This window comes from Quercus robur, chromosome 9, assembly GCF_932294415.1.
Source record: "Quercus robur chromosome 9, dhQueRobu3.1, whole genome shotgun sequence".
NCBI classification, from domain to species: Eukaryota; Viridiplantae; Streptophyta; class Magnoliopsida; order Fagales; family Fagaceae; genus Quercus; species Quercus robur.
The window spans coordinates 20,356,732-20,381,990 of record NC_065542.1 but is presented as its reverse complement, the minus strand read 5'-3'; the positions used below and the strand labels follow the sequence as shown (position 1 = coordinate 20,381,990).

Here is a 25,259-nt window from a genome sequence, read left to right as displayed (position 1 = left end):
AACTATAAGTTCATTCAATATATTCAACTTAGGCATTCGACCATTACTTTAGTCATATGGATTTTTATGTGTACTGAGATGGACCGAATAGACCAAAGTGGACCAAACAGGGCCAATGTGGACCGAATTGAACTGAAGTGGACCAAAATGCTACACTGATATGGCTTAACAATAACGTAAAGGTAATAAATGATACGCTTCAATTTTTAGATTTTATATAGATTTGTATCAAATAATTATTGTCATCTAATAACACATGAATATTTGAACACCATCAAGAATCATCTACCAAATAAATCTTAATTAAATTAGTAAATCTACTTAATATTATATATAGGATCATAACATCACTCATAAAATTTTTTAAGTGTATTGAAGGAAAATACTTGTCTGGAATCCACTTAGGTCCAATTCTCTGGTTTCTATACAGAGCAAACCTCCTCTGGTGGACATTGGAGAAATAGATAGAACTATTAGGGCCAAGGGGCATTTATACAATGCTGTTAGGTCCAATTATAACCAGTGTCACACCAGATGCATCCATGATATCCTGTCAACATATCATACATGTCGGAACTATGTAATGGGACGCTTATGTTGTATGTAGAATCAAGCAGAAGGTAGTATTTCCCATCGTATCATTTGAAACTTAAAAATAAAAATGAGAAAACAATAATAAGCTTCTTACACTCATCTTTCACCCAAGTAAACACGCTCAAGAGCTACTAATTTTTAGACTTCCCTTCTCACCTTAATAAGGTAATAAGGCATGGCATGGTCCTCCTTCCCTATCAATGACCTCACCAGACAATGGCCTTAGACTAATCATTCAGTGAATTAAACCATTGCAGCTTAATGTAAGATAAAATAAACTTTTCAACTCCAAGAATCCATTGCTTTCTGTGGAAACTAATCAATCCGTTGTAGTCAACAATCTTTGAATTCATCTGCAATAAAAATTCTGAAACCACCTATTATTTGGAAAATGTTTTTATTGGACAGAGAAATGATTTTATTATTTTTCCTTCACTTCTAAATCTTATTCTGGTTTGTGATTATTCATCTTGAGCAGAAGCAGTAGCTATACCTAGATTGATGGGTGTCTCCCTTCAGAAAGCTAGTTCGCTATGTAAAAAATGTGATGTTGACAATACCGTAAGTTCCCTAGTACCAGATGTTAACAATACCGTAAGTGCTAATCTGGTTTTCTACAGCCATTCAGAGACGTGCTGCACATGCTTTCATCCATTGGCTGGTTATGAGATACATATTATCCTCTTGCGGTAAACATTTCTAGTGGGGGTACAAGGGGATGTTCTGTATTCATTTTGAAGAAGTTGCACAGACAGTTGAGACCAACTATATTTTGAATGCAGTTTGTCAAAAAGATTGTGGAGTGAAGTTATGAACAGATTCTTCATAGACTCTCCCGAAACAAATTGAAATAAGGTTGCTAAATGGTGGTTGGAAAGTTTAAAAGGTAAGAGTCTTAAAGCTTCCTTGTGTAAGTTAGTCCTTATGTAAGTTAGCATGGTAGGTGTTATATACCATGTTGAGGAAAGAAAAAGACCACAAGACATAATGAAGAACAAAACAAATTTTGATTTCAAATTAAAGACAAGACACTTCTGCATAGACACACACCACACTTTGCTTACACAATAGACACACACATCAACTTTTGCCTTTTACACTTTTCCAAAACTAAATTCTTATAATGCACACACCAAGTCACTCGCACTTGCTCTGCACAATGGACACATGCAATTTACTTTACCACACTCACTCTTGTAAGGACATATACACTCACACTAGGAACTGGTGCTTACACTTCACACACCAAATAAGCATCATCACTTCCTATTTATACTTGGTTCAAGTCAGTTAAGTCACCGACTTTGATATTTCTAGCCCAGTAACAGTAAACTGCTTTCTCTAAGCTTCTAGACATCCTAAAATTGTGGCTAGACTTTAATTGTGCAAGAGAGTCTTGTAGAAAGAAAATTCCAGAGAAAGAGAGAGGTGGCGTTTGATTTTTAACATACCATTTATGGAGTCATAGAAATGCCAGAATTCATGGAAGGAATACTTAAAGTGAGGAATAGTTGAAGAAATGCAAGATTGGCCTAAGGATGGCAGCTAGAGGGAATTTCATAGACTCTAGCATGAATATATCTCTATGTGAAAGATGGAATATTCCACTATTATTTCTCAAAATGAAGCCAGGGAATCTTGTGCAGTCATGCTGAATTGTTTCCTGCCGCTGTGTTTCCTGCTACATCTATAATTTTTATGCTAGGTGCTGTTGTGATTGTATTTGGTGTCCTAGTAAGAGTCAATATTGCATTCGGAAAATCCAGAAAGTGTTTCTTTAAAGAAAGTTTTGCTCTGCTTCAAATATGTCTAAATCATGTCTAGTTGTTCTGTTGTTGCTATTGTTATGCTGCATATGGCTTTGTACTGAGTGTTTTCTTAATAATATTTTTCATTCATCCAAAAACAAAAAAAGCTAGGCCCAAGTTCATGTAGGTATGCAACCTTGGAAAATTTGATCAACAGGAAAGCTAAATATAGGAAATACACAAGTTTGGTATAAATTTATGCTCACTGTTGAAGTATTCATCCACAGAAATTTTGAAAAAATCCAAATGAGGCAGTACTGATGTGACATGTGAGTTGAAGTTACACCATGGGGAAGTAATATTTAATCAAATCACAAAGAAAAGAGGAAATAAATGAGGTATTTGAAATAAATCCATGACAGAAAACTGGGGGGTGGATGCATACCAGTAGCTTAGAAGGAAAAGCTCAAAAGTAATGAAGGCAGCAATGCAAGAGGATATTGTACATCTTGTTTTCCCTCGTCCTTAAGCATGGAATCAACGTGTAATCTGAGTCTTTTAGGCTAAGCTTCTTCAACATAGCTTCTAAATCTACAGGGTCTTGCTTCACAAACAATTTTGCTTATATCTTTCTCCATTATCAACCATCAATTGACAAATGAGACCCCAATTATCAGATAAAGAAGTCATGTAGCCGTGACAAAGCCTACACTTCTGCACCTTCAAGCTTTGGCAGTTGCTAGCAATAGAAGCTTCCATGCAATTGTATTGATTCAACCAATCTGGACGTGATCCACACAATATATAGGACTGCCACATCAATGCACCTAGATGGAACCACTTGACATCAGTTTTCAAATGACAAATAAGACGATGAGAAGTTTCTTATTCAGAATTGACAAGGATGGTAGTTGGATGATTGTAGTCTGATAAAGAAGTGCATTAAAAATATGATTTTGACCAGCAATAACCAAACAGATGATATAATTGATAGCATAGTATCCATATACTGCAAATATTCTAAAGAAAGAAATTAATATTATAGCTTTACTCTATTAACTCAATAGAGCTAACTTGTCATATAGACACATGCACATCAGGAGTTCTAGACAAAATTTTGTCCTTAAATCAAATTATTAAAATAAAAACAGAAAATAATGATATTTTGGAAGTTTGTTATATTGGGACCCAAAAAAACAAGTCAGAACTCAGGAACCTAATTCAACTGTTTCAGGCCTAATTCAAGGACAAACTCAGCACAAAATACAAATACCAAAAAGGAAAATTTCCACAGCTTTCCAATCAACCAAACAATGGGTGGTGTTGTGTGAAGTCAAAATAGAAAAAGAGAAAAGAAGGGTCCTTTAAGTTTTAAAATAGTTGTCTTACTTCTAAATGATGAAACAATTGCATTAGTTCTATTGTACACCACAAGAAAGCTTTGCAAATAATTTTATCTACTTTGCTGCAATTTAACTTCACTTGAAGACAGAGGCCCAAATATTCTTCATTCCATTTGATTTTACAACACTGGAGTACCATGCATCAATTGCATTCTCCTATGGAAAGTTGTAGTAAATACTATAAAAAGAGAGCAATAACAGAGAGTTCCGAATATACCATCTAACACAATTGAACAAAAATGACTACCATACAATCAGTTCCACATGCTTTTTCGTCAGCCAGCAACGTGACAATTTCTCCTTTTCAACAAAGTCCAAATAAATACTTCTTTGTATCCAATATGAGGTAGCTGGAAGAAATGAGAAAACAAATTACCAAACTAAAAAGAACCTTGTCATAGAATAAAAAGAAAAGAAATTCAACGAATTTTAAAAAAGAAAAAAAAAAAAGAAATATACAGCTACCAACAAGCTTCGTAAGAGTGAGAAAAGATATTGACTTACAAAAAGTCAAAAGACAAGAAAGTTGATCAGCCAATTTCATCAAAGCTACCAATTTCACTGGGATTTCTCTTCCTCGCAATCAGAGTCACCTTGTTCTTGTGTGCTTGAATTCCCAAGCCAATTTCCCAAACGTGGAATTAATCTTTCAATCAGATTAGGGAGTCTTATCCTCTTTGGGTGTGGTTCGTCTTCATCATTAGAGGTAGCTTCTCCACTAGGTCCAGCCCCTTCCCCATCAGAGTCATCACGGCTTCGCTTAATTTTGGTATCTTTTTCTGAATCCTCAAAACCATCCTGATCATAAGGAGTGATGATGCAGCTGCTAGACCCAGCCTTAATTTGGTTTATTAGGTCTTCAATGTCTTGCTCGAATACCAAATGGGCACCGCATTTTGTAACCTCCAAGCCTGAACCGTGGGGTATAATTTTAACTTCAATCTGGCTGAATCCGTTAGCATTAACTTTATTCAATATTTCTTTCGAGTCCACTCCATAGCATGAACAGGGGATATATTCCAGCCAAAGCTGATCCGATTCAATCTTACCAAATTCCTCGGATAAATTATTGCGCGCAATATATTCATTGTTACCAATATAACAACAAATCTCAAGCGCACCTATCATATGTCCATGATCTTGATTATGAAGTTGGTGAAGTGGATGTTGCCGGCGGAATACAAAAACAGCGCACACAACAATTCCCATCAATTTGTTACATAATAAATCTGAGGGCACTTGCAGATTCACTGAAGCCCCCACATTTTGGTATCTAAACCATTTCGGAATTTCACTTCCAGGAATCTCGAGTCTATTCCTCCAGGGAACCTGAAACATACAATTCATGATGCTTAGAACTCCACATGAGAGAGAGAGAGAGAGAGAGAGAGAGAGAGAGAGAGAGACCTGGGTAAGATTAATGATACGACTTCTTAGCATTGTTGAAACTAGGTCACCGTAGCCTTGATTCTTGATCAATTTATCGCAATTGAGAAGACGAAACCTCGGCCGAAAATCGTATTCTGGTCTCAACGATAATGTTTCCAGTGAGGTACACTTTGTTGCTTCAATATACTCAATATTTAATGGAAGTTTGGGCAACATTCGAAGATGAGTGCAACCACCCATAAAAAGAAGTCTCAAATTAGATAGTTGAATGATACTTTCAGGAAGGCAAACAAAATTATTTCCCCTTAAATTTAAATATTGTAAAGATGACAAACACCCAAGAACATTAGGAATTGTCTGAACATTGCAAAAACCTAGATTAAGATCGGTCAAAGAGCATAAGCCTATTAAAGAACGCACTAGCATGCCCATGGGATCTGGACTTCTTCTAGATTGCATTAAAGGAAACCTCGTGAGCTTATTAAATGGTTTTGATGATAGCCCCACACATCCGGAGAGAGATAGTACTTTGAGATTTTTTAGGTGAACAACGGACGAAGGTAAGCCCGTTATAGCAGTCCCACTCAAGTCTAACTCCTCCAAACCTTTGATTTTTCCCAAATTTTTCGGCAATTCTTCGAGTTTTGAGCAGCCAGATAAATTAATAATTTTTAGAGACATTGAACTATAACAACCATTTGGAAGACTTGAAAGGTTTTTGCAGTCTCTTAGATCCAATTGAATAAGTCGTTTGAGATTTCCAAGAGATTCATGAATCCTATGCAATTTTGTACAACCTTGAAGAATCAGTTGCTCAAGATTTGGAACTCCACTCAAGTTTGGGATCTCAATCAAGTTTTCTGAGTCACTCAAGTCAATATATTTTAGCTCGTCACAACTCTATTATAAAACAACAATCAAACAGAGAAATTAAACCCTTATAAATATAATTGATGTTAAAAAAATTTCTTTGCATATGAGAAAATCTTACCTTGAATCCTTTCCACAGTTGTTTGATAAGACTTTTGCGCATAATGAGTTCAACAAGTTTTTCTGGCTCAAAACTAGTTGGCATCGATTCTAAAGGATATCCAGCCCAATGAATTGAACGCAACTCACTAGAAAGATAATTGAGGCCTTGAGGAAGGTGCACATTGCTGATTTTTAGTAATCTCAAGTTTTTCATCTTTGAGAAGGCTTTAACATTCAAGTGTTCCTCTTTTATGGGAGGTGACCAAAGGAATATGCCTTTAACTGATTTGGTTCCCTGGTAATTAAAAAAAAAAAAAAAAAAGATGTACTTTTGGATTAACAAAATCTTATTTTTAATAAGACCAATTAAAAAAGTTTTAGATTTTGTGTGATCAACTTACAGAATTTTCTTTTAGTACACGTAGGACATCCTCACTATGCCACAACCTGCTGCGTTCACCAGCCTTTAGAGGAGATTCACGACGAACAATTTCCCTACCTAATTCTTGTAGTAAATCATGCATCATAAAGTATCCCCATGATATGGTTATAAGAGATTTTTTTAATAGAACATCTATATCAATGTCTGGCTTGTCATAGAGAATTTGTAGTAGTTTTGTTACATAATCTATGTCCTTCCCATTGAAGAAACAAGCAATATCTAAATAAATGCTTTTCTCTCTTTCCTCTAGGCTATCAAAACTTATTTCAAGCACATCTAGAATACCTTTTGGAGGATTTTCTTTATATTTAACTAGGGTACTTTCCCATAAATGTAGATCTCTATGACGTAGGAAGGAACCCAAAACTTCAAGAGCTAAAGGAAGGCCTTTAGCATAATATATAAACTTCTGAGACAACTCTTCATAACCTACTAGAGGGTGGTCTTTCTTGAAGGCTTTTTGACTAAAGAGCTTAAGAGATTCATCATTGTTTAATTCCTTAACTTCGTATATTTGAGCTTTAGCCACTTCATGTCTAATTAATAGATGTTGATCTCTGGTTGTAATAATAATTCTACTTCCTTGACCAAACCAACTTTGTTCTCCTACTAGTGCTTCTAATTGATCAGGTTGATCCACATCATCAAGAATGATGAGAACCTTTTTATGGCATAATCTTTTCAATATCACATTGATTCCCCTTTGAACATCTGAAAAATCAATACTCATTTCAATCAAGAAATTAGAAAGCAGCTGTTTTTGTAAAGAAACTAGACCATGTTTTCCACTTTCTTCTCTAACATTGGCAAGAAAGCTGCTGCCTTCAAAATGATCATGAAATCTATCATAAACAACTTTTGCTAAAGTTGTTTTACCCATTCCTCCCATTCCCCAAATTCCTATAAAGCGAACATCATTCAACCCCATGCCTAATAAATCCACCAATTCCTCCATACGAGAGTTAATTCCAACAAGATCCTTGTGAAAAATTGAGTATGTAGAAGTCAAATTGCCAAGTATTTTTCCAACCATCTCTTCAATAACTTTTGACTCATGTCTGCAGTGAAGATAAGACCATAAGTTTATTGAGTTAACAGCGATCACAAAGAGGTAAAAGTTTCCACAAATGTATTAGTTTGATTCAATAAGGAAAAGGAATTGTAATTCTACAATAATTAAAATACTAACAAATAGTCCAAATAAAACTTATGCAACATATTTATTAGGGCTTGTAGCCTAAGCGTTTGCCCTAAACAACTTTTGTCTTGCTTATCGAAGCTGTTATGCAGAAAAGTCTAAATTAGTAAGGCATAGTGGTCACATACCATCCTAAACAACTTTTGTCTTGCTTATCGACAAGGCCGGCTCAAAAACTTTGGGGACGTTAGGCAAAAATTTCAAGTGGGGTCTTTTTTATATTTAAATATTAATTAAATAATATTTATTTAAATTTTATTTTTCTTGTTTTTTGAGATGCAAAATTACTAGTTGGTTATGACAAACTTTCTAAAACCGTGACTACTTTATACTTTAAATTCTAAACCTGCACAAATAAAAATTAATTTATTACATGGTTCAATAAATTAGTATCACTATAATACAATTGAGTTAATATAATATACATCAAATTATTAATTAGTGTGGTAATTTATAATAATCCATAAAGTAAAAGCTTGCATAAAAAAATATTAATTTGAGAAGGTATGCATTGGGTGTGGGTTTGGCCTGTTTGGGTGGGTTACTGGGTTAGTGAGTGTGTTGGTAGTGTAGCTGTGTGGGTGGGGGCTAGCTAATGGATATATGCGGAGATCTCTTGCACTTGCACAGTGGCTATGAAATTGTTTTCAACTTTTTTAGATTATAAAATATTATATACTCAACAGTTGAGTCTTATCAGTCTATCATTCTATTCTATCAAGTATCAAGTTGTGTATAGTGTGTACTATTACTGTGGAGTGTGATAGTGAGCAACATTACTTTTTCTTCTTTTTAATTTTTTGCAATTTAAGATAGAATTGAGCAATTTTAATGCATTTTATTAATCAATAAAAGGAATAAAAAATTTTATTTTTTTTTATTAAAATATATAAATAAATAAATTATATATATAATTTTTTTTTTTTTTACAAGTGGAGGCCTTCTTTTATTTGAAGGCTTTAGGCGATTGCATCAATTTTATCCATTGTTCAGCCGGCCCTGCTTATTGAAGTAGTTATGCAAAAAAGTCTAAATTAGTAAGGCATGGTGGTCACATACCAAAGAAAAAAAAAAAAAAAAAAAAAAGATGTGTATGATCAGGGACGAAACCAAGACTTAGAGTTAGGGGATAAAAGTATAAACAAAAAAAAAAAACAATATGAAATTTCAAATGAGCAATTCCCAAATATGGGCCTTGCAAATCGGATCATCAATATAATATATAAAAAGAAACTCTAGATATTTGATACCCAAAATTATTACTAGAAGGTAAAGGTGGGCCTCAAAGAATCGAAGAATTGCAGATAGATGTACAAAAAGAAATTAATTGTGTAACGACCTAAATCATATAATATAATCTAAAAACCGGTTAGAATTATGAGTTTAGTGAATTGTTCATCAATGGTGTTGGGTCATAATCCACTTCACTTTTGACTCCACGCCAAGCAACAAGAAAAATAAATGCAATAGCTAAATGATGATGAGCAATATCATGCCACTATTTTTGGTTTTGGATCTTCCAAATCATTCTTGCAGGAGGTCCGGACCCATTTTTCTCTGGCATTCGTTTAATATTAACAAACTTTCAATAAAGACAAAAAAAAAATTATTGTTTCTTAATACATTACAATGCAATCATTTATGAAAAGGAAACTTGGTGTGTGTCTTTGATGCATGCATTTGTTGCTAGGTAAGGGTAAAAATATTTTATTTAAATTTTTTTGAAGGGCTAAGTTATTTGTTTTGGGTAAAATTGGTTGATTGGATTTAATTTCTTTTAGCTTTGCTATTGGTAATTTTGTTGTTCAGATATTTTTTGGGCTTGTTATTTTTGTTTTAAATTTTAGATCCATTAATATTTTTTTTTTATGGCCTTTAAAAGGATAAATGATATTGTTAAGGAAGCCAAGTATAATTTTATTGAATTAAATTGCTAAAATTAGTACCTATATATATATAGTAGTATTTTTTTTATAAAAAAAAAAAAAAAAAAAAAATTGGGGGCATTGCCCCTTAAGTCCGTGAATAGCTATGTCACTGTGTATGGCTATCTTGGTCAGAATGGTTGAAAAGTGAAAGCTCACTAGTATAAATACTAGAATTAGATTAGACCCCCAATTTTTAGATTACAGCTTGATAGCTTTTAATCTACTCAATTAAATGCAGAACAAGGAAGAGTAATAAATGCATAATCAATAAGGACTACTACCTAATACATGGGCATACATAATTGACAATTAAATAATAAACACAAGGAGTAAAGGGAAGAGAGAAAAAACCACAAAATAATACCGTAATGTGTTATCGAAGAGGAAAACTAAAGTACTCGGCATAAATACCACTCTGTGGCACTCTAAGCCAAATCAATCTACTAGTAAATAAGTTAGAGCCTCGATCCTTATTAAGACCCTTCGAGTCTCAACTATCAACGTGCTTCACTGAGATTTGTCTTCACTAGCTTTCCGGATCCCACAATTATCCCCAATTGCATCCACCATAGAATGACATGACCCAATGCTTTTCCAAAAGCTCAAAAGCAACTCATAACACTCAAAATGGGTGTGGTTTGTGTTTGGGCTAAGAACCTCTCAAAGGATATGGAATTAGAGAGTGAAGAAAACTAAGAGAAATGAGTAGAGGATTGTAGACATGCAATCTCTAACTCTCCAATGGATTTCTAAGGTTTTCTCTCTCAGAAACTCTCATTTTATTTTATTTTTCTTATATTTTGTATATCTAAATTTGGATGGAACTTCATTGAATTCAGTAAAAAATTTTAGATTTTATATTATTACTATTTTAATTAATTTTATTATATGAAATACTGGTGGTATACTTGCATGGAGTTTATATGTTTATAAATACACCACGTTTTTTTTCTTAATAAAACACAAGGACCATGTTTGGATTGGCCTATGTAATCGAATACCTCCCTCTATTAATAAAATTAAGAATAACAAGAAAATACTGTCGGCCACGCAAATTGTGTCAATAACCCTTGATCTGAACACAATCTCAGGTTGTAAGTTGTGTTATAACAAGTGCAACCAGGTGGTCAATATGATATGACTACGAAAAATCTACTTCGAAAAGAAGATTACAGGCGTTTCCTATACTCAGACAAATCACTTATTGAATGCAATTACCAAGTTCATAGTGTTGTTTGTTCAATTTGAGCTTAGAGTTTCTTATGTATGTAATATACAGGGACCAAACTGAGTTTTTCTGGTTCAACTAGGAAAAATAAATGAATACAATTTGTTATGTTAATCCATGGAAAAGTTTGAGACGTTTTGGTGTAAACATATGCGATATTGATAATAATTTGAAGAAAATTATTTTTCAAAATTCTTTAACTTAACCATGTTCTCATTGTAACAAGAAAAGGCAAAAATGTTACCCGTCATGTAAATGCCATCCAGAGGTATTTCCCACTTTTGTTAAAGCAGCTTTCCACTCTTGTACATCATTTATGTTAACCTTGGGATCTTTCTCATGTTTAGTAAAGGCTTCACCAAGAGTTCTTGTTTGGTTCCGTACGTCAGAGGGATCAACATGGTAAAACACAGGAAAAACTATCAACCCGGTCTTCTTCGTGCATTCAACAACCTTTGCTAGTTCAATCAAACACCACCTTGAAAAAGCATAGTTTTTTGAGAGAACGATGATCGCATGATCGGACTCCTCTATTGCTTTCAAGAGCTCTTCAGATATATATTTTCCACGCTCAAGCTTCTCATCGTCCCTAAAGGTGATAATACCCTTTTGTTTCAAAGTAGTATAGAGATGGTCTGTGAAATTCTTACGGGTGTCAACGCCACAAAAACTCAGAAACACATCATACTTCCGAGAAGAAGTGGAGGAGGAGGAGGCTGTTTGAGTCGCCATCGAAGGAAATGGAAGCAATTGGATCAATGACCAAAATGTTCAGTCACTTTCTCTGTAAAAAAAACAAACCACCAAATTAAGATAACCGAAAAAAAAAAAAAAAAAAAAAAAAAAAAAAAAAAAAAAAAAAAAAAAGAGAGAGAGAGAGAGAGATATCGATGCGTAAACTGAAACGCTGTTGGCGGGCCAACCTCGGAAGGTGAAAGCGAGTGAGGTTGAAAATGAAAATTGGTTTAGAGTTCAACTGCAAAGGAAGGGAAGAAGAAGAAGAAGAATAAAGATAGAGGTGAGATTAGCATAGAATGATGAGGTTGCAGTGGAAGAGAGAAGGAAAAGGCAAACAAAGAACAAAGGAGATTCTCGGAGGAGTTGGTGCGTTTATTTATTTATTTTAATATATATATATATATATATATTTAAGTCACCGACTCACTACTTCCAAATTTCTGAAAGGTATGTTTTATGCCACTACTTCGAAATTTCTAAAAAGTATCCTAATGCTAATGCGTTTTATTCAAGTTTCTTTTTCCTTTTGCAGTCAAGTCAACAAACCAGTGCTCCAGTCCATTAAATTACCATTTCCATGATTTTCAAATAAATAAATAAATATATAATACCATTTACGTTTTTTTTTTTGGCTAAAACCATTTACATGTATAAAATTTAGTTATTTATCCCCTAATCTTTAAATACTTAATTTGGACTAATAACATTACATATGTTGCATTTTATTTGAACTTCCTTCCCATGCTCGATGTTGATATATTTGTAGAGTACCATTTAAACTCAAAATGATGTAATTATAACATACTAAAACTACACGTGAAAAAATAAATATATTTGATCTACATTAGTATTATTATTGAGGAATTTGCATGACCGGTATATGAATATTGAGGCAAATGATTTTTTTTTTTATTCATCAAAGTGACTCAAGATGCAACATCAATATGCACTTACATGCACAATAGGCTCAGGTGTAGTTAATTTTTCTCGTGATGTGACTATATATGTTCTTTAAAGTTTAAGAAAATTCTTTGAAAACTTTAACTAGCATATGTCATATATGGCTCTTAGAATAATTGCCTACACTTATGGCCTCGTGTTACTAGTGACTTTCATGTGAACAAGTTTGATGTGGCATGTCGAAAGCTATTTTCATAGCCTAATTGAGCAATTGCATGTAAGATAATGGTTGGTGGTTTTCTTTATTTTCTTAACAGTGACTCTTGTGAACAAGGTTTGATGTGGCACGTCAAAAACTTGTAGTAATTTTCTAGAAGATAATAGTTTATGGTATTTGTTTATAGAAAATAATATACTAAATCTTATTTCTACCAAAATATATATATATTAAATCCTGTGGTCTCTTTTTTTTTCTTTCTTTCTTGGAAATTTCTAAAGGTTGGATAAAGCTTTCTTATTTTTGTCATTATGTACTTAGTAAAAGTCAAGTCAAAAAGGCATGCCTTTATTTGCTGTCCACCACCGACCCTTTCCCCCTCCCTAGACCCTACCCTCAAAAGAAAAGAAGAAATGGAAACTCAATTATCAAGGTGCCAAAGTGGAATCCAATGACAAATGCAACCATCAAACTAGTTTGAGCATTCCCATTAAGAATGCTAAATTTTAATATTAAAGTTTATAAAAAATACTAAAAAGTAAGTTACAACAAATATGTTAAACTTTAAAAAAATAGCAATTGAGCTAGCTTTCAAATGAGAATGCTAAATTTTAATATTAAGTTTATAAAAAGTACTAAAAAGTAAGTTACAACAAATATGTTAAACTTTAAAAAAATAGCAATTGAGCTAGCTTTCAAATGAGAATGCTAAATTTTAATATTAAGTTTATAAAAAGTACTAAAAAGTAAGTTACAACAAATATGTTAAACTTTAAAAAAATAGCAATTGAGCTACAGTGAGCTTTCATCTTTGAAAGCTCATTGGAGCTCCAATCTTAAAAATAAATATTATTATTTTAATGCTTGTGATGGAAATTGTGATTTGTGTAGTTGTTTTTTATTATTTTAATGAGTAGTTTATATTATTTTAAACAAAATGGTAAAAAAATAAAACTTTTGATGTTGGGTATATTGTAAAATGAGTTGTTAAAATTGATAAAGTAACTTTTTAAGATATTAAATGCTAAAATTTTTTAAAGTTTTGATGGGAATGCTCTAAGAGCATTTACATTTGGTCTTGTATTTATGGTGATGGGTGGGTATTTTTAATTATTTTTTATGAAGAGGAAGAGAGAGAAAGAGTCAGTGAAATCAATACTTTAATAAATAGATGAGATAAATAAATGTTGGGACGTTGGATGTATTAAAATAGTACGGTATAATTGATAAAATAACTTTTAAGGAGGTAAAATAGAATAGTTTCAAGAAAGCAGATATGAATGCTCTAAGTATTGTATGAGATGGTCGCATGAGACTAATATCTTAATTATTTTGTAAGTTCCAAGCGTGCAGAACCTACATGTTACTGAGACATAAGTTTCATGAAACCGTCTCATATAATAATTTTTTCCATCGAACATGTTAAGAAATAATAATGTTAAGCAATAAATACAAGTGATACAACCATCAACCATCAAAGTCCGGGTGCTTCTACTAATATTGTTGCATCCACACACATACAAAGAAGAAGGCATCAACAGTTTTTTCTGGATAATTCATAAATTTCTATTAATACGAAACAAACCAATACAAACAGAAATATTTGAAACACTAGTACACTACAACAAGGGCATTTGCCCCAACATAAACTCCCTACTCAACATGAAATCAATGTTGCAACTTGCAACATCAATTCCAATAAGATCCTTGTTTGTATTGCTATTCAATTTCAACCTGTTTTTACTTGTTACCTACAATCTGTTTGCAGGGCTTCCTTGTCTATTCCTACTTCATTGCTACGAAATTTCCTCGGTGACTCAAAGGCGCGGACACCCACTTCATCTTTGTTGACACATACGGAGCTTGACTATAGGAATTACCTTTCTTTCTCTTTTGATGGATAAGAAGAGAATTACTTGGAAGTTAAATAGAAAATTATATAAAAACCCATATATTTCAATGTTTGTGGGATGTGGAGGGCAATGACCGGAGTTCAAATCTCTAGGAATGAGCTTCACACACATACACACTTAAATTAGATTAAAGTGAAATTTTTATCTTGTATAAAAAAAAATACCTAAGAATGTTCCATGTTGAATAGTCATAATTGCTAGGTATTTCTGCCTTGACTAACCAAAATAAACAAGTGAGACAGGGGATACAACATTCATGTGTTAAGTATGTTGGGTTTTGTGGAGCCTAGTTTTATTTGATTTGGTTCGACGACTCGACTTGGCCTGAATAATATTGCGTGATTTTCAACATCAACCAATCAGTTTGGAAGTGACCTCCCATCTTCCAGGTATCTTTCCGGTTAAACAAGAAGAAACACTATTTTTTAATATATATATATATATTTAAGTCACCGACTCACTACTTCCAAATTTCTAAAAGGTATGTTTTATGTCACTACTTCGAAATTTCTAAAAAGTATCCTAATGCTAATGCGTTTTATTCAAGTTTCTTTTTCCTTTTGCAGTCAAGTCAACAAACCAGTGCTCCAGTCCATTAAATTACCATTTACATGATTTTCAAATAAATAAATAAATATATAATACCATTTACGTTTTTTTTTTTTTTTTTTTTTTTGGGCTAAAATCATTTACATACATAAAATTTAGTTATTTATCCCCTAATCTTTAAATACTTAATTTGGACTAATAACATTACATATGTAGCATTTTATTTGAACTTCCTTCCCATTCTCGATGTTGATATATTTGTAGAGTACCATTTAAACTCAAAATGATGTAATTATAACATACTAAAACTACACGTGAAAAAATAAATATATTTGATCTACATTAGTATTATTATTGAGGAATTTGCATGACCGGTATATGAATATTGAGGCAAATGATTTTTTTTTTATTCATCAAAGTGACTCAAGATGCAACATCAATATGCACTTACATGCACAATAGGCTCAGGTGTAGTTAATTTTTCTCGTGATGTGACTATATATGTTCTTTAAAGTTTAAGAAAATTCTTTGAAAACTTTAACTAGCATATGTCATATATGGCTCTTAGAATAATTGCCTGCACTTATGGCCTCGTGTTACTAGTGACTTTCATGTGAACAAGTTTGATGTGGCATGTCGAAAGCTATTTTCATAGCCTAATTGAGCAATTGCATGTAAGATAATGGTTGGTGGTTTTCTTTATTTTCTTAACAGTGACTCTTGTGAACAAGGTTTGATGTGGCACGTCAAAAACTTGTAATAATTTTCTAGAAGATAATAGTTTATGGTATTTGTTTATAGAAAATAATATACTAAATCTTATTTCTACCAAAAAAAAGATATATATATATATATATATATATATATTAAATCCTGTGGTCTCTTTTTTTTCTTTCTTTCTTGAAAATTTCTAAAGGTTGGATAAAACTTTCTTATTTTTGTCATTCTGTACTTAGTAAAAGTCAAGTCAAAAAGGCATGCCTTTATTTGCTGTCCACCACCGACCCTTTCCCCCTCCCTAGACCCTACCCTCAAAAGAAAAGAAGAAATGGAAACTCAATTATCAAGGTGCCAAAGTGGAATCCAATGACAAATGCAACCATCAAACTAGTTTGAGGATTCCCATTAAGAATGCTAAATTTTAATATTAAAGTTTATAAAAAATATTAAAAAGTAAGTTACAACAAATATGTTAAACTTTAAAAAAATAGCAATTGAGCTAGCTTTCAAATGAGAATGCTAAATTTTAATATTAAGTTTATAAAAAGTACTAAAAAGTAAGTTACAACAAATATGTTAAACTTTAAAAAAATAGCAATTGAGCTACAGTGAGCTTTCATCTTTGAAAGCTCACTGGAGCTCCAATCTTAAAAATAAATATTATTATTTTAATGCTTGTGATGGAAATTGTGATTTGTTTAGTTGTTTTTTATTATTTTAATGAGTAGTTTATATTATTTTAAACAAAATGGTAAAACAATAAAACTTTTGATGTTGGGTATATTGTAAAATGAGTTGTTAAAATTGATAAAGTAACTTTTTAAGATATTAAATGCTAAAATTTTTTAAAGTTTTGATGGGAATGCTCTAAGAGCATTTACATTTGGTCTTGTATTTATGGTGATGGGTGGGTATTTTTAATTATTTTTTATGAAGAGGAAGAGAGAGAAAGAGTCAGTGAAATCAATACTTTAATAAATAGATGAGATAAATAAAAGTTGGGACGTTGGGTGTATTAAAATAGTACGGTATAATTGATAAAATAACTTTTAAGGAGGTAAAATAGAATAGTTTCAAGAAAGTAGATATGAATGCTTTAAGTATTGTATGAGATGGTCGCATGAGACTAATATCTTAATTATTTTGTAAGTTCCACGCGTGCAGAACCTACATGTTACTGAGACATAAGTTTCATGAAACCGTCTCATATAATAATTTTTTCCATCGAACATGTTAAGAAATAATAATGTTAAGCAATAAATACAAGTGATACAACCATCAACCATCAAAGTCCGGGTGCTTCTACTAATATTGTTGCATCCACACACATACAAAGAAGAAGGCATCAACAGTTTTTTTTGGATAATTCATAAATTTCTATTAATACGAAACAAACCAATACAAACAGAAATATTTGAAACACTAGTACACTACAACAAGGGCATTTGCCCCAACATAAACTCCCTACTCAACATGAAATCAATGTTGCAACTTGCAACATCAATTCCAATAAGATCCTTGTTTGTATTGCTATTCAATTTCAACCTGTTTTTACTTGTTACCTACAATCTGTTTGTAGGGCTTCCTTGTCTATTCCTACTTCATTGCTACAAAATTTCCTCGGTGGCTCAAAGGCGCGGACACCCACTTCATCTTTATTGACACATACGGAGCTTGACTATAGGAATTGCCTTTGTTTCTCTTTTGATGGATAAGAGAGAATTACTTGGAAGTTAAATAGAAAATTAAATAAAAACCCATATATTTCAATGTTTGTTGTATGTGGAGGGCAATGACCGGAGTTCAAATCTCTAGGAATGAGCTTCACACACATATACACTTAAATTAGATTAAAGTGAAATTTTTATCTTGTGTAAAAAAAAAATATCTGAGAATGTTCCATGTTCAATAGTCATAATTGCTAGGTATTTCTGCCTTGACTAACCAAAATAAATAAGTGAGACAGGGGGTACAGCATTCATGTGTTAAGTATGTTGGGTTTTGTGGAACCTAGTTTTGTTTGATCCGATTTGACGACTCGACTTGACCTGAATAATGTTGCGTGGTTTTCAACATCAAACAATCAGTTTGGAAGTGACCTCCCATCTTCCAGGTATCTTCCCGGTAAAATAAGAAGAAACACTATTTTTTATGTTTTATGAGTATTTAAGAATTACTCGTTAGTTACAACTTTTGAAAAAAAAATGTAACATTACAGTTTTCAGTTTTTTTTGGAAATATGTATGGATGAAAAAGTGTGTGAAAAATATATGTAATATTGTTTAAAAATTGAAAATATGTGATTGAACCCGCATACCAAACAGGTCTTAACATGTTACCTTTTGAATTTGAGCTAAAGGTCATCATGTGCACATTATTTAGGACAGTTGTCTCTGAGAATCTGCCCAATACTTTCCTACAAACCAGCTTTGGATTCACATTTTGTCATTTCTTCTTTAAAATTTTTTGTTATGCCTCTTAAATTTGATATTTTACGTCTTAAAACTAAGATGAGGCTTCATCTAAGATTGAAAAGTTTTCATCAGAAAATTTTCACTGTACAAGTAACAAATTAAGGCGGGTTTTTTTGGGAGAGAAATAGGAAAATAGAGAGAGAAAATGATCATTGTAAAACTAAGAACTGTATATCTAAAGAACCATTACTCCTCAACCCTCAGCCAGCCCGAGGAAGAACTTAAATAAGAATTTCTCTTTCCTTGCTATAATTTTTTACTTAAGTTGTTGTCCTTGCCAATTTTCATTCTTTAACTTACTAAACCGTGGGATGCCAAGTCCAAGTAGAAAAGAGAGAGAATAGTATTAGGCTAATATTGTGGAAGGCAAAGAGTTTCTGCAAGTTTTCTATTGGACCAGCCAAAGCCAACAGGCCGAATTTTTCATTTTCTGAGATCCAAATTTAGTGAAGCCTCCCTTCAAAAAATGTATTGAGGCCTACTTCAATTTGATTTATACTCTACATAATAACTCATGAACAGATTAAGCAACGTGAAAATGTCCTTCTTTCATGTTGCTACTTAAGCATATAACCCAATTATGATTCCTTAATTCAAAAAAAAAAAAAATTATGCTTTTTAATTAGTGGGAAAAATTAGTAGATTAGGAAATGTTGGGCTAGCATATAAAACCAAAATTTTTTGCCTATTGGGCCAGCCAGGAAAAGCTTGAGGTAGAGTTGCTGAGGGCCGAAATAGAAAATTATGCAAGAATGGTTTCACAAAGATCTACCCAAGTCGTTGGATTGGGTTGCATGTTTAGAAAAAACCAATCTCGTAGTGAATTGGGCATTGCAAGGTTGGTCTTGGGCTCATATTTTAAACAAAATGACTTGCCATTTGAGAGTTTTTGGGCCTTCCTTTTGTTTTAGCTATGGGCCCTATTTGAGAGTTTTTTAAGTTTTTTTTTGGGTTAGTGATGTTTTCATTTTTTTAAAGCACATCACAAAAATATGAAAAATACAAACAAAAACACTAAAACAAACCTTATAAAACCAAAATCTAAATCCTTCATCATCAAACAATGCAATCAACCTTCTATGGTCTAAAAAAAACCATCAATCGTATCAAACATACACAAATTGAAAAGGACAAAAGCCATCGGATATAAAGAATAAGGTAATCTTAGTGATCAATAGGAAGTGCCTAGGTGTAAAAAAGTGCCACGTATAATAAACAAGGGTTGGATTGAGTTTTTTTTTTAGGTGATATTTTCCCACATCTAACACTTCACCAACCTGAATTTTTTAATTTAGAACGTCAAAATTGATCAACCTTGACTTGGGGTGGGTTTTTTTAGTAATTTTGAATAGCCCTTGAATCTGCATAGTTCATAATTGATTCAAGTTTGGATGGTGTTCAGAATTATGTTCCATTGAAATGCACTGTTTAGGTGGTTTTTTTACCACAAAATTACTTAAGGGTTTTTGGTTTTTATATTTTTTATAATAGTTAAGTTGGAAAGTTTTTATTAATTTTTATTTGGACTTACTGCTAATGCCATTTTTTTATCTATCTATTATCAATCTGCTATGTTAACAAGCGCAAAAAATTTGGTAAAATTTTTTGTAATAAACTTAAATTTTTTGTATTTATAAACTTTCTATTAGGTTGGGTGGTCTCAAGAGGTGCGGGTGATTATCTGGAGAGGAGAGCATCTAAGATAATTTCTCCAAGAAAACAAGAGAAAGTTTAAGTACACAAAGAATTTGACAAAAGATTTTACACTTGCCGAGGTAGCCATCTGTAATTGGTGTACCATAAAATGAAAATGACGTTGACAAACCTTTATATTTTGCTAACTTAACAAATTGTGAAAAAAAAAATTCTAGATTTGTTAATTTTGTTGTGTTTGTGCCTTTGTGGCATGCTGGGAAAGCTAAAGAGAGAGCCAAAGTATCATCTCGTTAGTAGTATTTGAATAGTTCTGTAGCAGAAGATGGCAGAGGTGGACTTTTACCAGTAGTTTTTGAATTGTTCTTCATTTTAGGATCGGTTTTACTTTTTTTAAGGCCATTGATTCATTGTAATAGCTTCTGTTATCAAGGAAAGCCTTTTTTTCTCCAAATCTTGTGCTTTCTGCCTTTCTTCTTACACTGATTTTATCAGTTTCAATGCAACACAAACGCACAAATATATTCTGTTGTCTGTATATATTCTTTTTGCTGTACAATGAATTCATAATCGGAGAGTACATAAATCTCCTCTCTAAGATTACTTGAATTACTGAACAGTGTCATTGGCAACCTGCCATCAATGGCATATCTATCAATTTTAACCTTCTGTGATGTTTGTTCTCTTTGTTGTCCAATTCTATTGGCTGGAATTGTTTCTAACCACTTAGCGCCCCTTAAATACTCATTAAGAACATATGATGCAAAATAAGGCAGCCTTTTCTTTATATGCTCCCAAACTTACATAATTAAAACAGTGCACTAATCTTGAGTAATCCAATTTGTTTATATGACACATAATGAGTCTCAATTTAGTTTGTTTTAAGTTCTCAATTTAGTGTTGAGCTTCTAATACCGCCAAAGAGTGCTTTTCCCCTTCTAAAGTGAAAAGGTGGGCTGTCCATGATTTGGGTAAAACCTCCACTTTTCTCCAATGTTTTAAATATGTTGTAATTATTATTTATAACTTTATATTTTATTACCATAGGAATTATTTAAATGGAAATTAGGGGGTAATTAGTCCTTTTTTTTTTCTTCTTCTATCTTCTTTATCTGCAAAATTTATGTTAAGCTATATAAAAAAAAGTTCCGAGGAGAGCTATCCAAATCTTTCAAGGAATTTAGCTGATTTTTTAAATGATTTATCGACTATGATTAAATTCTCTCATAATTTCAAACATTAAAATCTTGTAGGTAACCAGTAAAAATGAGTGGGTTTGGTTGTTTAGAGAGAGATGTGCATGGGGTGAGACTCCGAGAAGCAACCTAAAACAAATTCCTTCAAGAATATCATCATAATAATTGGAATTGTTTCATTTTCTTATTTTTCTTTTAAACAATTTCGGTCGGGTGCGTGGATGGGCTTGAAGGAAAAAATCAGTGAGAAAGGATTTATGGGAGAAAATTTAAATTTAATGAAAATGGTTAACATTTGGGGTCAATATAAATATATATATATATATATATATATATGTATATAAAATTTATTTATTCATTTATAAAATTGCTTGAATTTATATTGGCCAAACTATACTTTTGAGTTTCGATTCCCTAAAAAAAATTTATTGTTACTAGTCTCTGTATTTCCAAAAATGTGTCAATAGACTCAATATGATCCATATTGAATGTTGCAAGTCTTAGAGTTATTCTAGAAGCATGCCCCTTCTCACAATTCCTTTTGTATTAGATTATAACTGGTTAGCTATCACTTTTACATAGATTGACCATTTTTTTTACCATCACTTACCATTAATCACACAAAATAATTATGAGAAATTATGCCATAAAGATTGTGGTCCTATAATTATTGCAAGTCTTGTTAGTTTTTGTACAAAAATTGATAACCTGTTGTTAACATTGAGGCAGAAAAGATTTAAAAGTGATGTGGTAGAGGCAATTGAGGAGAAAAAAAAATAATTAAAAAAAAAAATGTTTCAAAACCAGTTCGAGGTCCAAATTATCATCCAATAGCTTTGTAACTTAATTGGCATTTTCCTATACACAAAGTGTTTAGGAGTCTAAGTGCCCGTTTGGTTTAGCGTTTCGGGGGAAAAAAGAACTTTGCAATTTCAAAATGGGGTATTTTTCAATTTTGGGTGAGTTTGGTTCAGCTTTTTGATACTATGTTTTTTGAAAAAGTGGCGGTTTTAAAAAATTGCGGTATGAAACTAGGTTTTTTTTTTTAAAACTTAGTATTTGATAGAAACTGTTAAAAAGTGCGTTTTATAAAAAAAAAAAAAAAAAAAACGAAGTATTTGGCTAGCACTTATAAAAGTGGCGGTTTGAGTTGTAAATTACTAAAAATGACAATATATATACAAGGGAGTTTATTTCATACTTAAATCAACTACTTAATAATAATAATAATAATAATATTATTATTATTATTGGTATTATTTTAATAATGTTTGTGTCAGATTTTTTTTTTGTCATAATTCTTTTTTATTACTATTGATGTGATAAATTTTTATAGTTCTAGTTCGGACTCACTACTAATATCATATTTTTACTTAGCAATAATTATTTAAAAAATGACTACCATACAATCAGTTCCACATGCTTTTTCGTCAGCCAGCAACGTGACAATTTCTCCTTTTCAACGAAGTCCAAATAAATACTTCTTCGTATCCAATATGAGGTAGCTGGAAGAAATGAGAAAACAAATTACCAAACTAAAACGAACCTTGTCATAGAATAAAAAGAAAAGAAATTCAACGAATTTTAAAAAAGAAAAAAAAAAAAAAAGAAATATACAGCTACCAACAAGCTTCGTAAGAGGGAGAAAAGATATTGACTTACAAAAAGTCAAAAGACAAGAAAGTTGATCAGCCAATTTCATCAAAGCTACCAATTTCACTGGGATTTCTCTTCCTCGCAGTCAGAGCCACCTTGTTCTTGTGTGCTTGAATTCCCAAGCCAATTTCCCAAACGTGGAATTAATCTTTCAATCAGATTAGGGAGTCTTATCCTCTTTGGGTGTGGTTCATCTACATCATTAGAGGTAGCTTCTCCACTAGGTGTCTAGGTCCAGCCCCTTCCCCATCGGAGTCATCACGGCTTCGCTTAATTTTGGTATCTTTTTCTGAATCCTCAAAACCATCCTGATCATAAGGAGTGATGATGCAGCTGCTAGACCCAGCCTTAGTTTGGTTTATTAGGTCTTCAATGTCTTGCTCGAATACCAAATGGGCCCCGCATTTTGTAACCTCCAAGCCTGGACCTCTGGGTATAAATTTAACTTCAATCTGGCTAAATCCATTAGCATTAACTTTATTCAATATTTCTTTCAAGTCCACTCCATAGCGTGTAGAGGGGAAATATTCCATCCAAAGCTGATCCGATTCAATCTTACCAAATTCCTCCAAAAAATAAGTGCACGAATAATATTCATCGTCACCAATAGAACAATAAATCCCAAGTGGACCTATCATATGTCCATGATCTTGAATATGAAGTTGGTGAAGTGGATGTTGCCGGTGGAATACACAAACAGTGCACACAACAATTCCCATCAGTTTGTTACATAATAAATCTGAGGGCACTTGCAGATTCACTGAAGCCCCCACATTTTGGTATCTAAACCATTTCGGAATTTCACTTCCAGGAATCTCGAGTATATTCCTCTAGGGAACCTGAAACATACAATTCATGATGCTTAGAACTCCACATGAGAGAGAGAGAGAGAGAGAGAGAGAGAGAGAGAGAGAGACCTGGGTAGGATTAATGATAAGACTTCTTAGCATTGTTGAAACTAGGTCACCGTAGCCTTGATTCTTGATCAATTTATCGCAATTGAGAAGACGAAACCTCGGCCGAAAATCGTATTCTGGTCTCAACGATAATGTTTCCAGTGAGGTACACTTTGTTGCTTCAATATACTCAATATTTAATGGAAGTTTGGGCAACATTCGAAGATGAGTGCAACCACCCATATAAAGACGTCTCAGATTAGATAGTTGAATGATACTTTCAGGAAGGCAAACAAAATTATTTCCCCTTAAATTTAAATATTCTAAAGATGACAAGCACCCAAGAACATTAGGAATTGTCTGAACATTGCAATAACCTAGATCGAGATAGGTCAAAGAGCATAAGCCTATTAAAGAACGCACTAGCATGCCCATGGGATCTGGACTTCTTCTAGATTGCATTAAAGGAAACCTCGTGAGCTTATTAAATGGTTTTGATGATAGCCCCACACATCCGGAGAGAGATAGTACTTTGAAATTTTTTAAGTGAACAACGGACGAAGGTAAGCCTGCTATAGCAGTCCCACTTAAGTATAACTCCTCCAAACCTTTAATTTTTCCCAAATTTCTTGGCAATTCATCGAGTTTTGAGCAGCCAGATAAATTAAGAATTTTTAGAGACACTGAACTATAACAACCATTCGAAAGACTTGAAAGGTTTTTGCAGTCTCTTAGATCCAATTTAATAAGGCCAATTAAATGCTCAATTGATAATGGTAGTCCCGTTATAGCAGTTCCACTCACGTCTAACTTCTCTAGAGTTTCAATACTCCCCAAATTCTCGGGCAGTTTAACAAGTTTTGAGCACCCAGATAAATTAAGACTTTTTAGAGACATTGAACTATAAAAACCATTCGGAAGACTTGAAAGGTTTTTGCAGTCTCTTAGATCCAATTTAATAAGGCCAATTAAATGCTCAATTGATAATGGTAGTCTCGTTATAGCAGTTCCACTCACGTCTAACTCCTCTAGAGTTTCAATATTCCCCAAATTCTCTGGCAATTTAACAAGTTTTGAGCACCCAGATAAATTAAGAATTTTTAGAGACATTGAACTATAACAACCATTTGGAAGACTTGAAAGGTTTTTGCAGTTTCTTATATCCAATTTAATAAGGCCAATTAAATGCTCAATTGATAATGGTAGTCCCGTTATAGCAGTTCCACTCACGTCTAACTCCTCTAGAGTTTCAATATTCCCCAAATTCTCTGGCAATTTAACAAATTTTGAGCACCCAGATAAATTAAGACTTTTTAGAGACATTGAACTATAACAACCATTCGGAAGACTTGAAAGGTTTTTGCAGTCTCTTAGATCCAATTTAATAAGGCCAATTAAATGCTCAATTGACAACGGTAGCCCTGTTATAGCAGTCTCATTCAAAG

The 25,259-nt window shown here is 32.7% G+C and overlaps 1 pseudogene; it reads right to left on the bottom strand.

Annotated features, from left to right (window-relative positions):
* The window catches only part of LOC126699234 (TMV resistance protein N-like), a 69,017-nt pseudogene that overhangs the window by 2,797 nt on the left and 40,961 nt on the right, over positions 1–25,259 (bottom strand).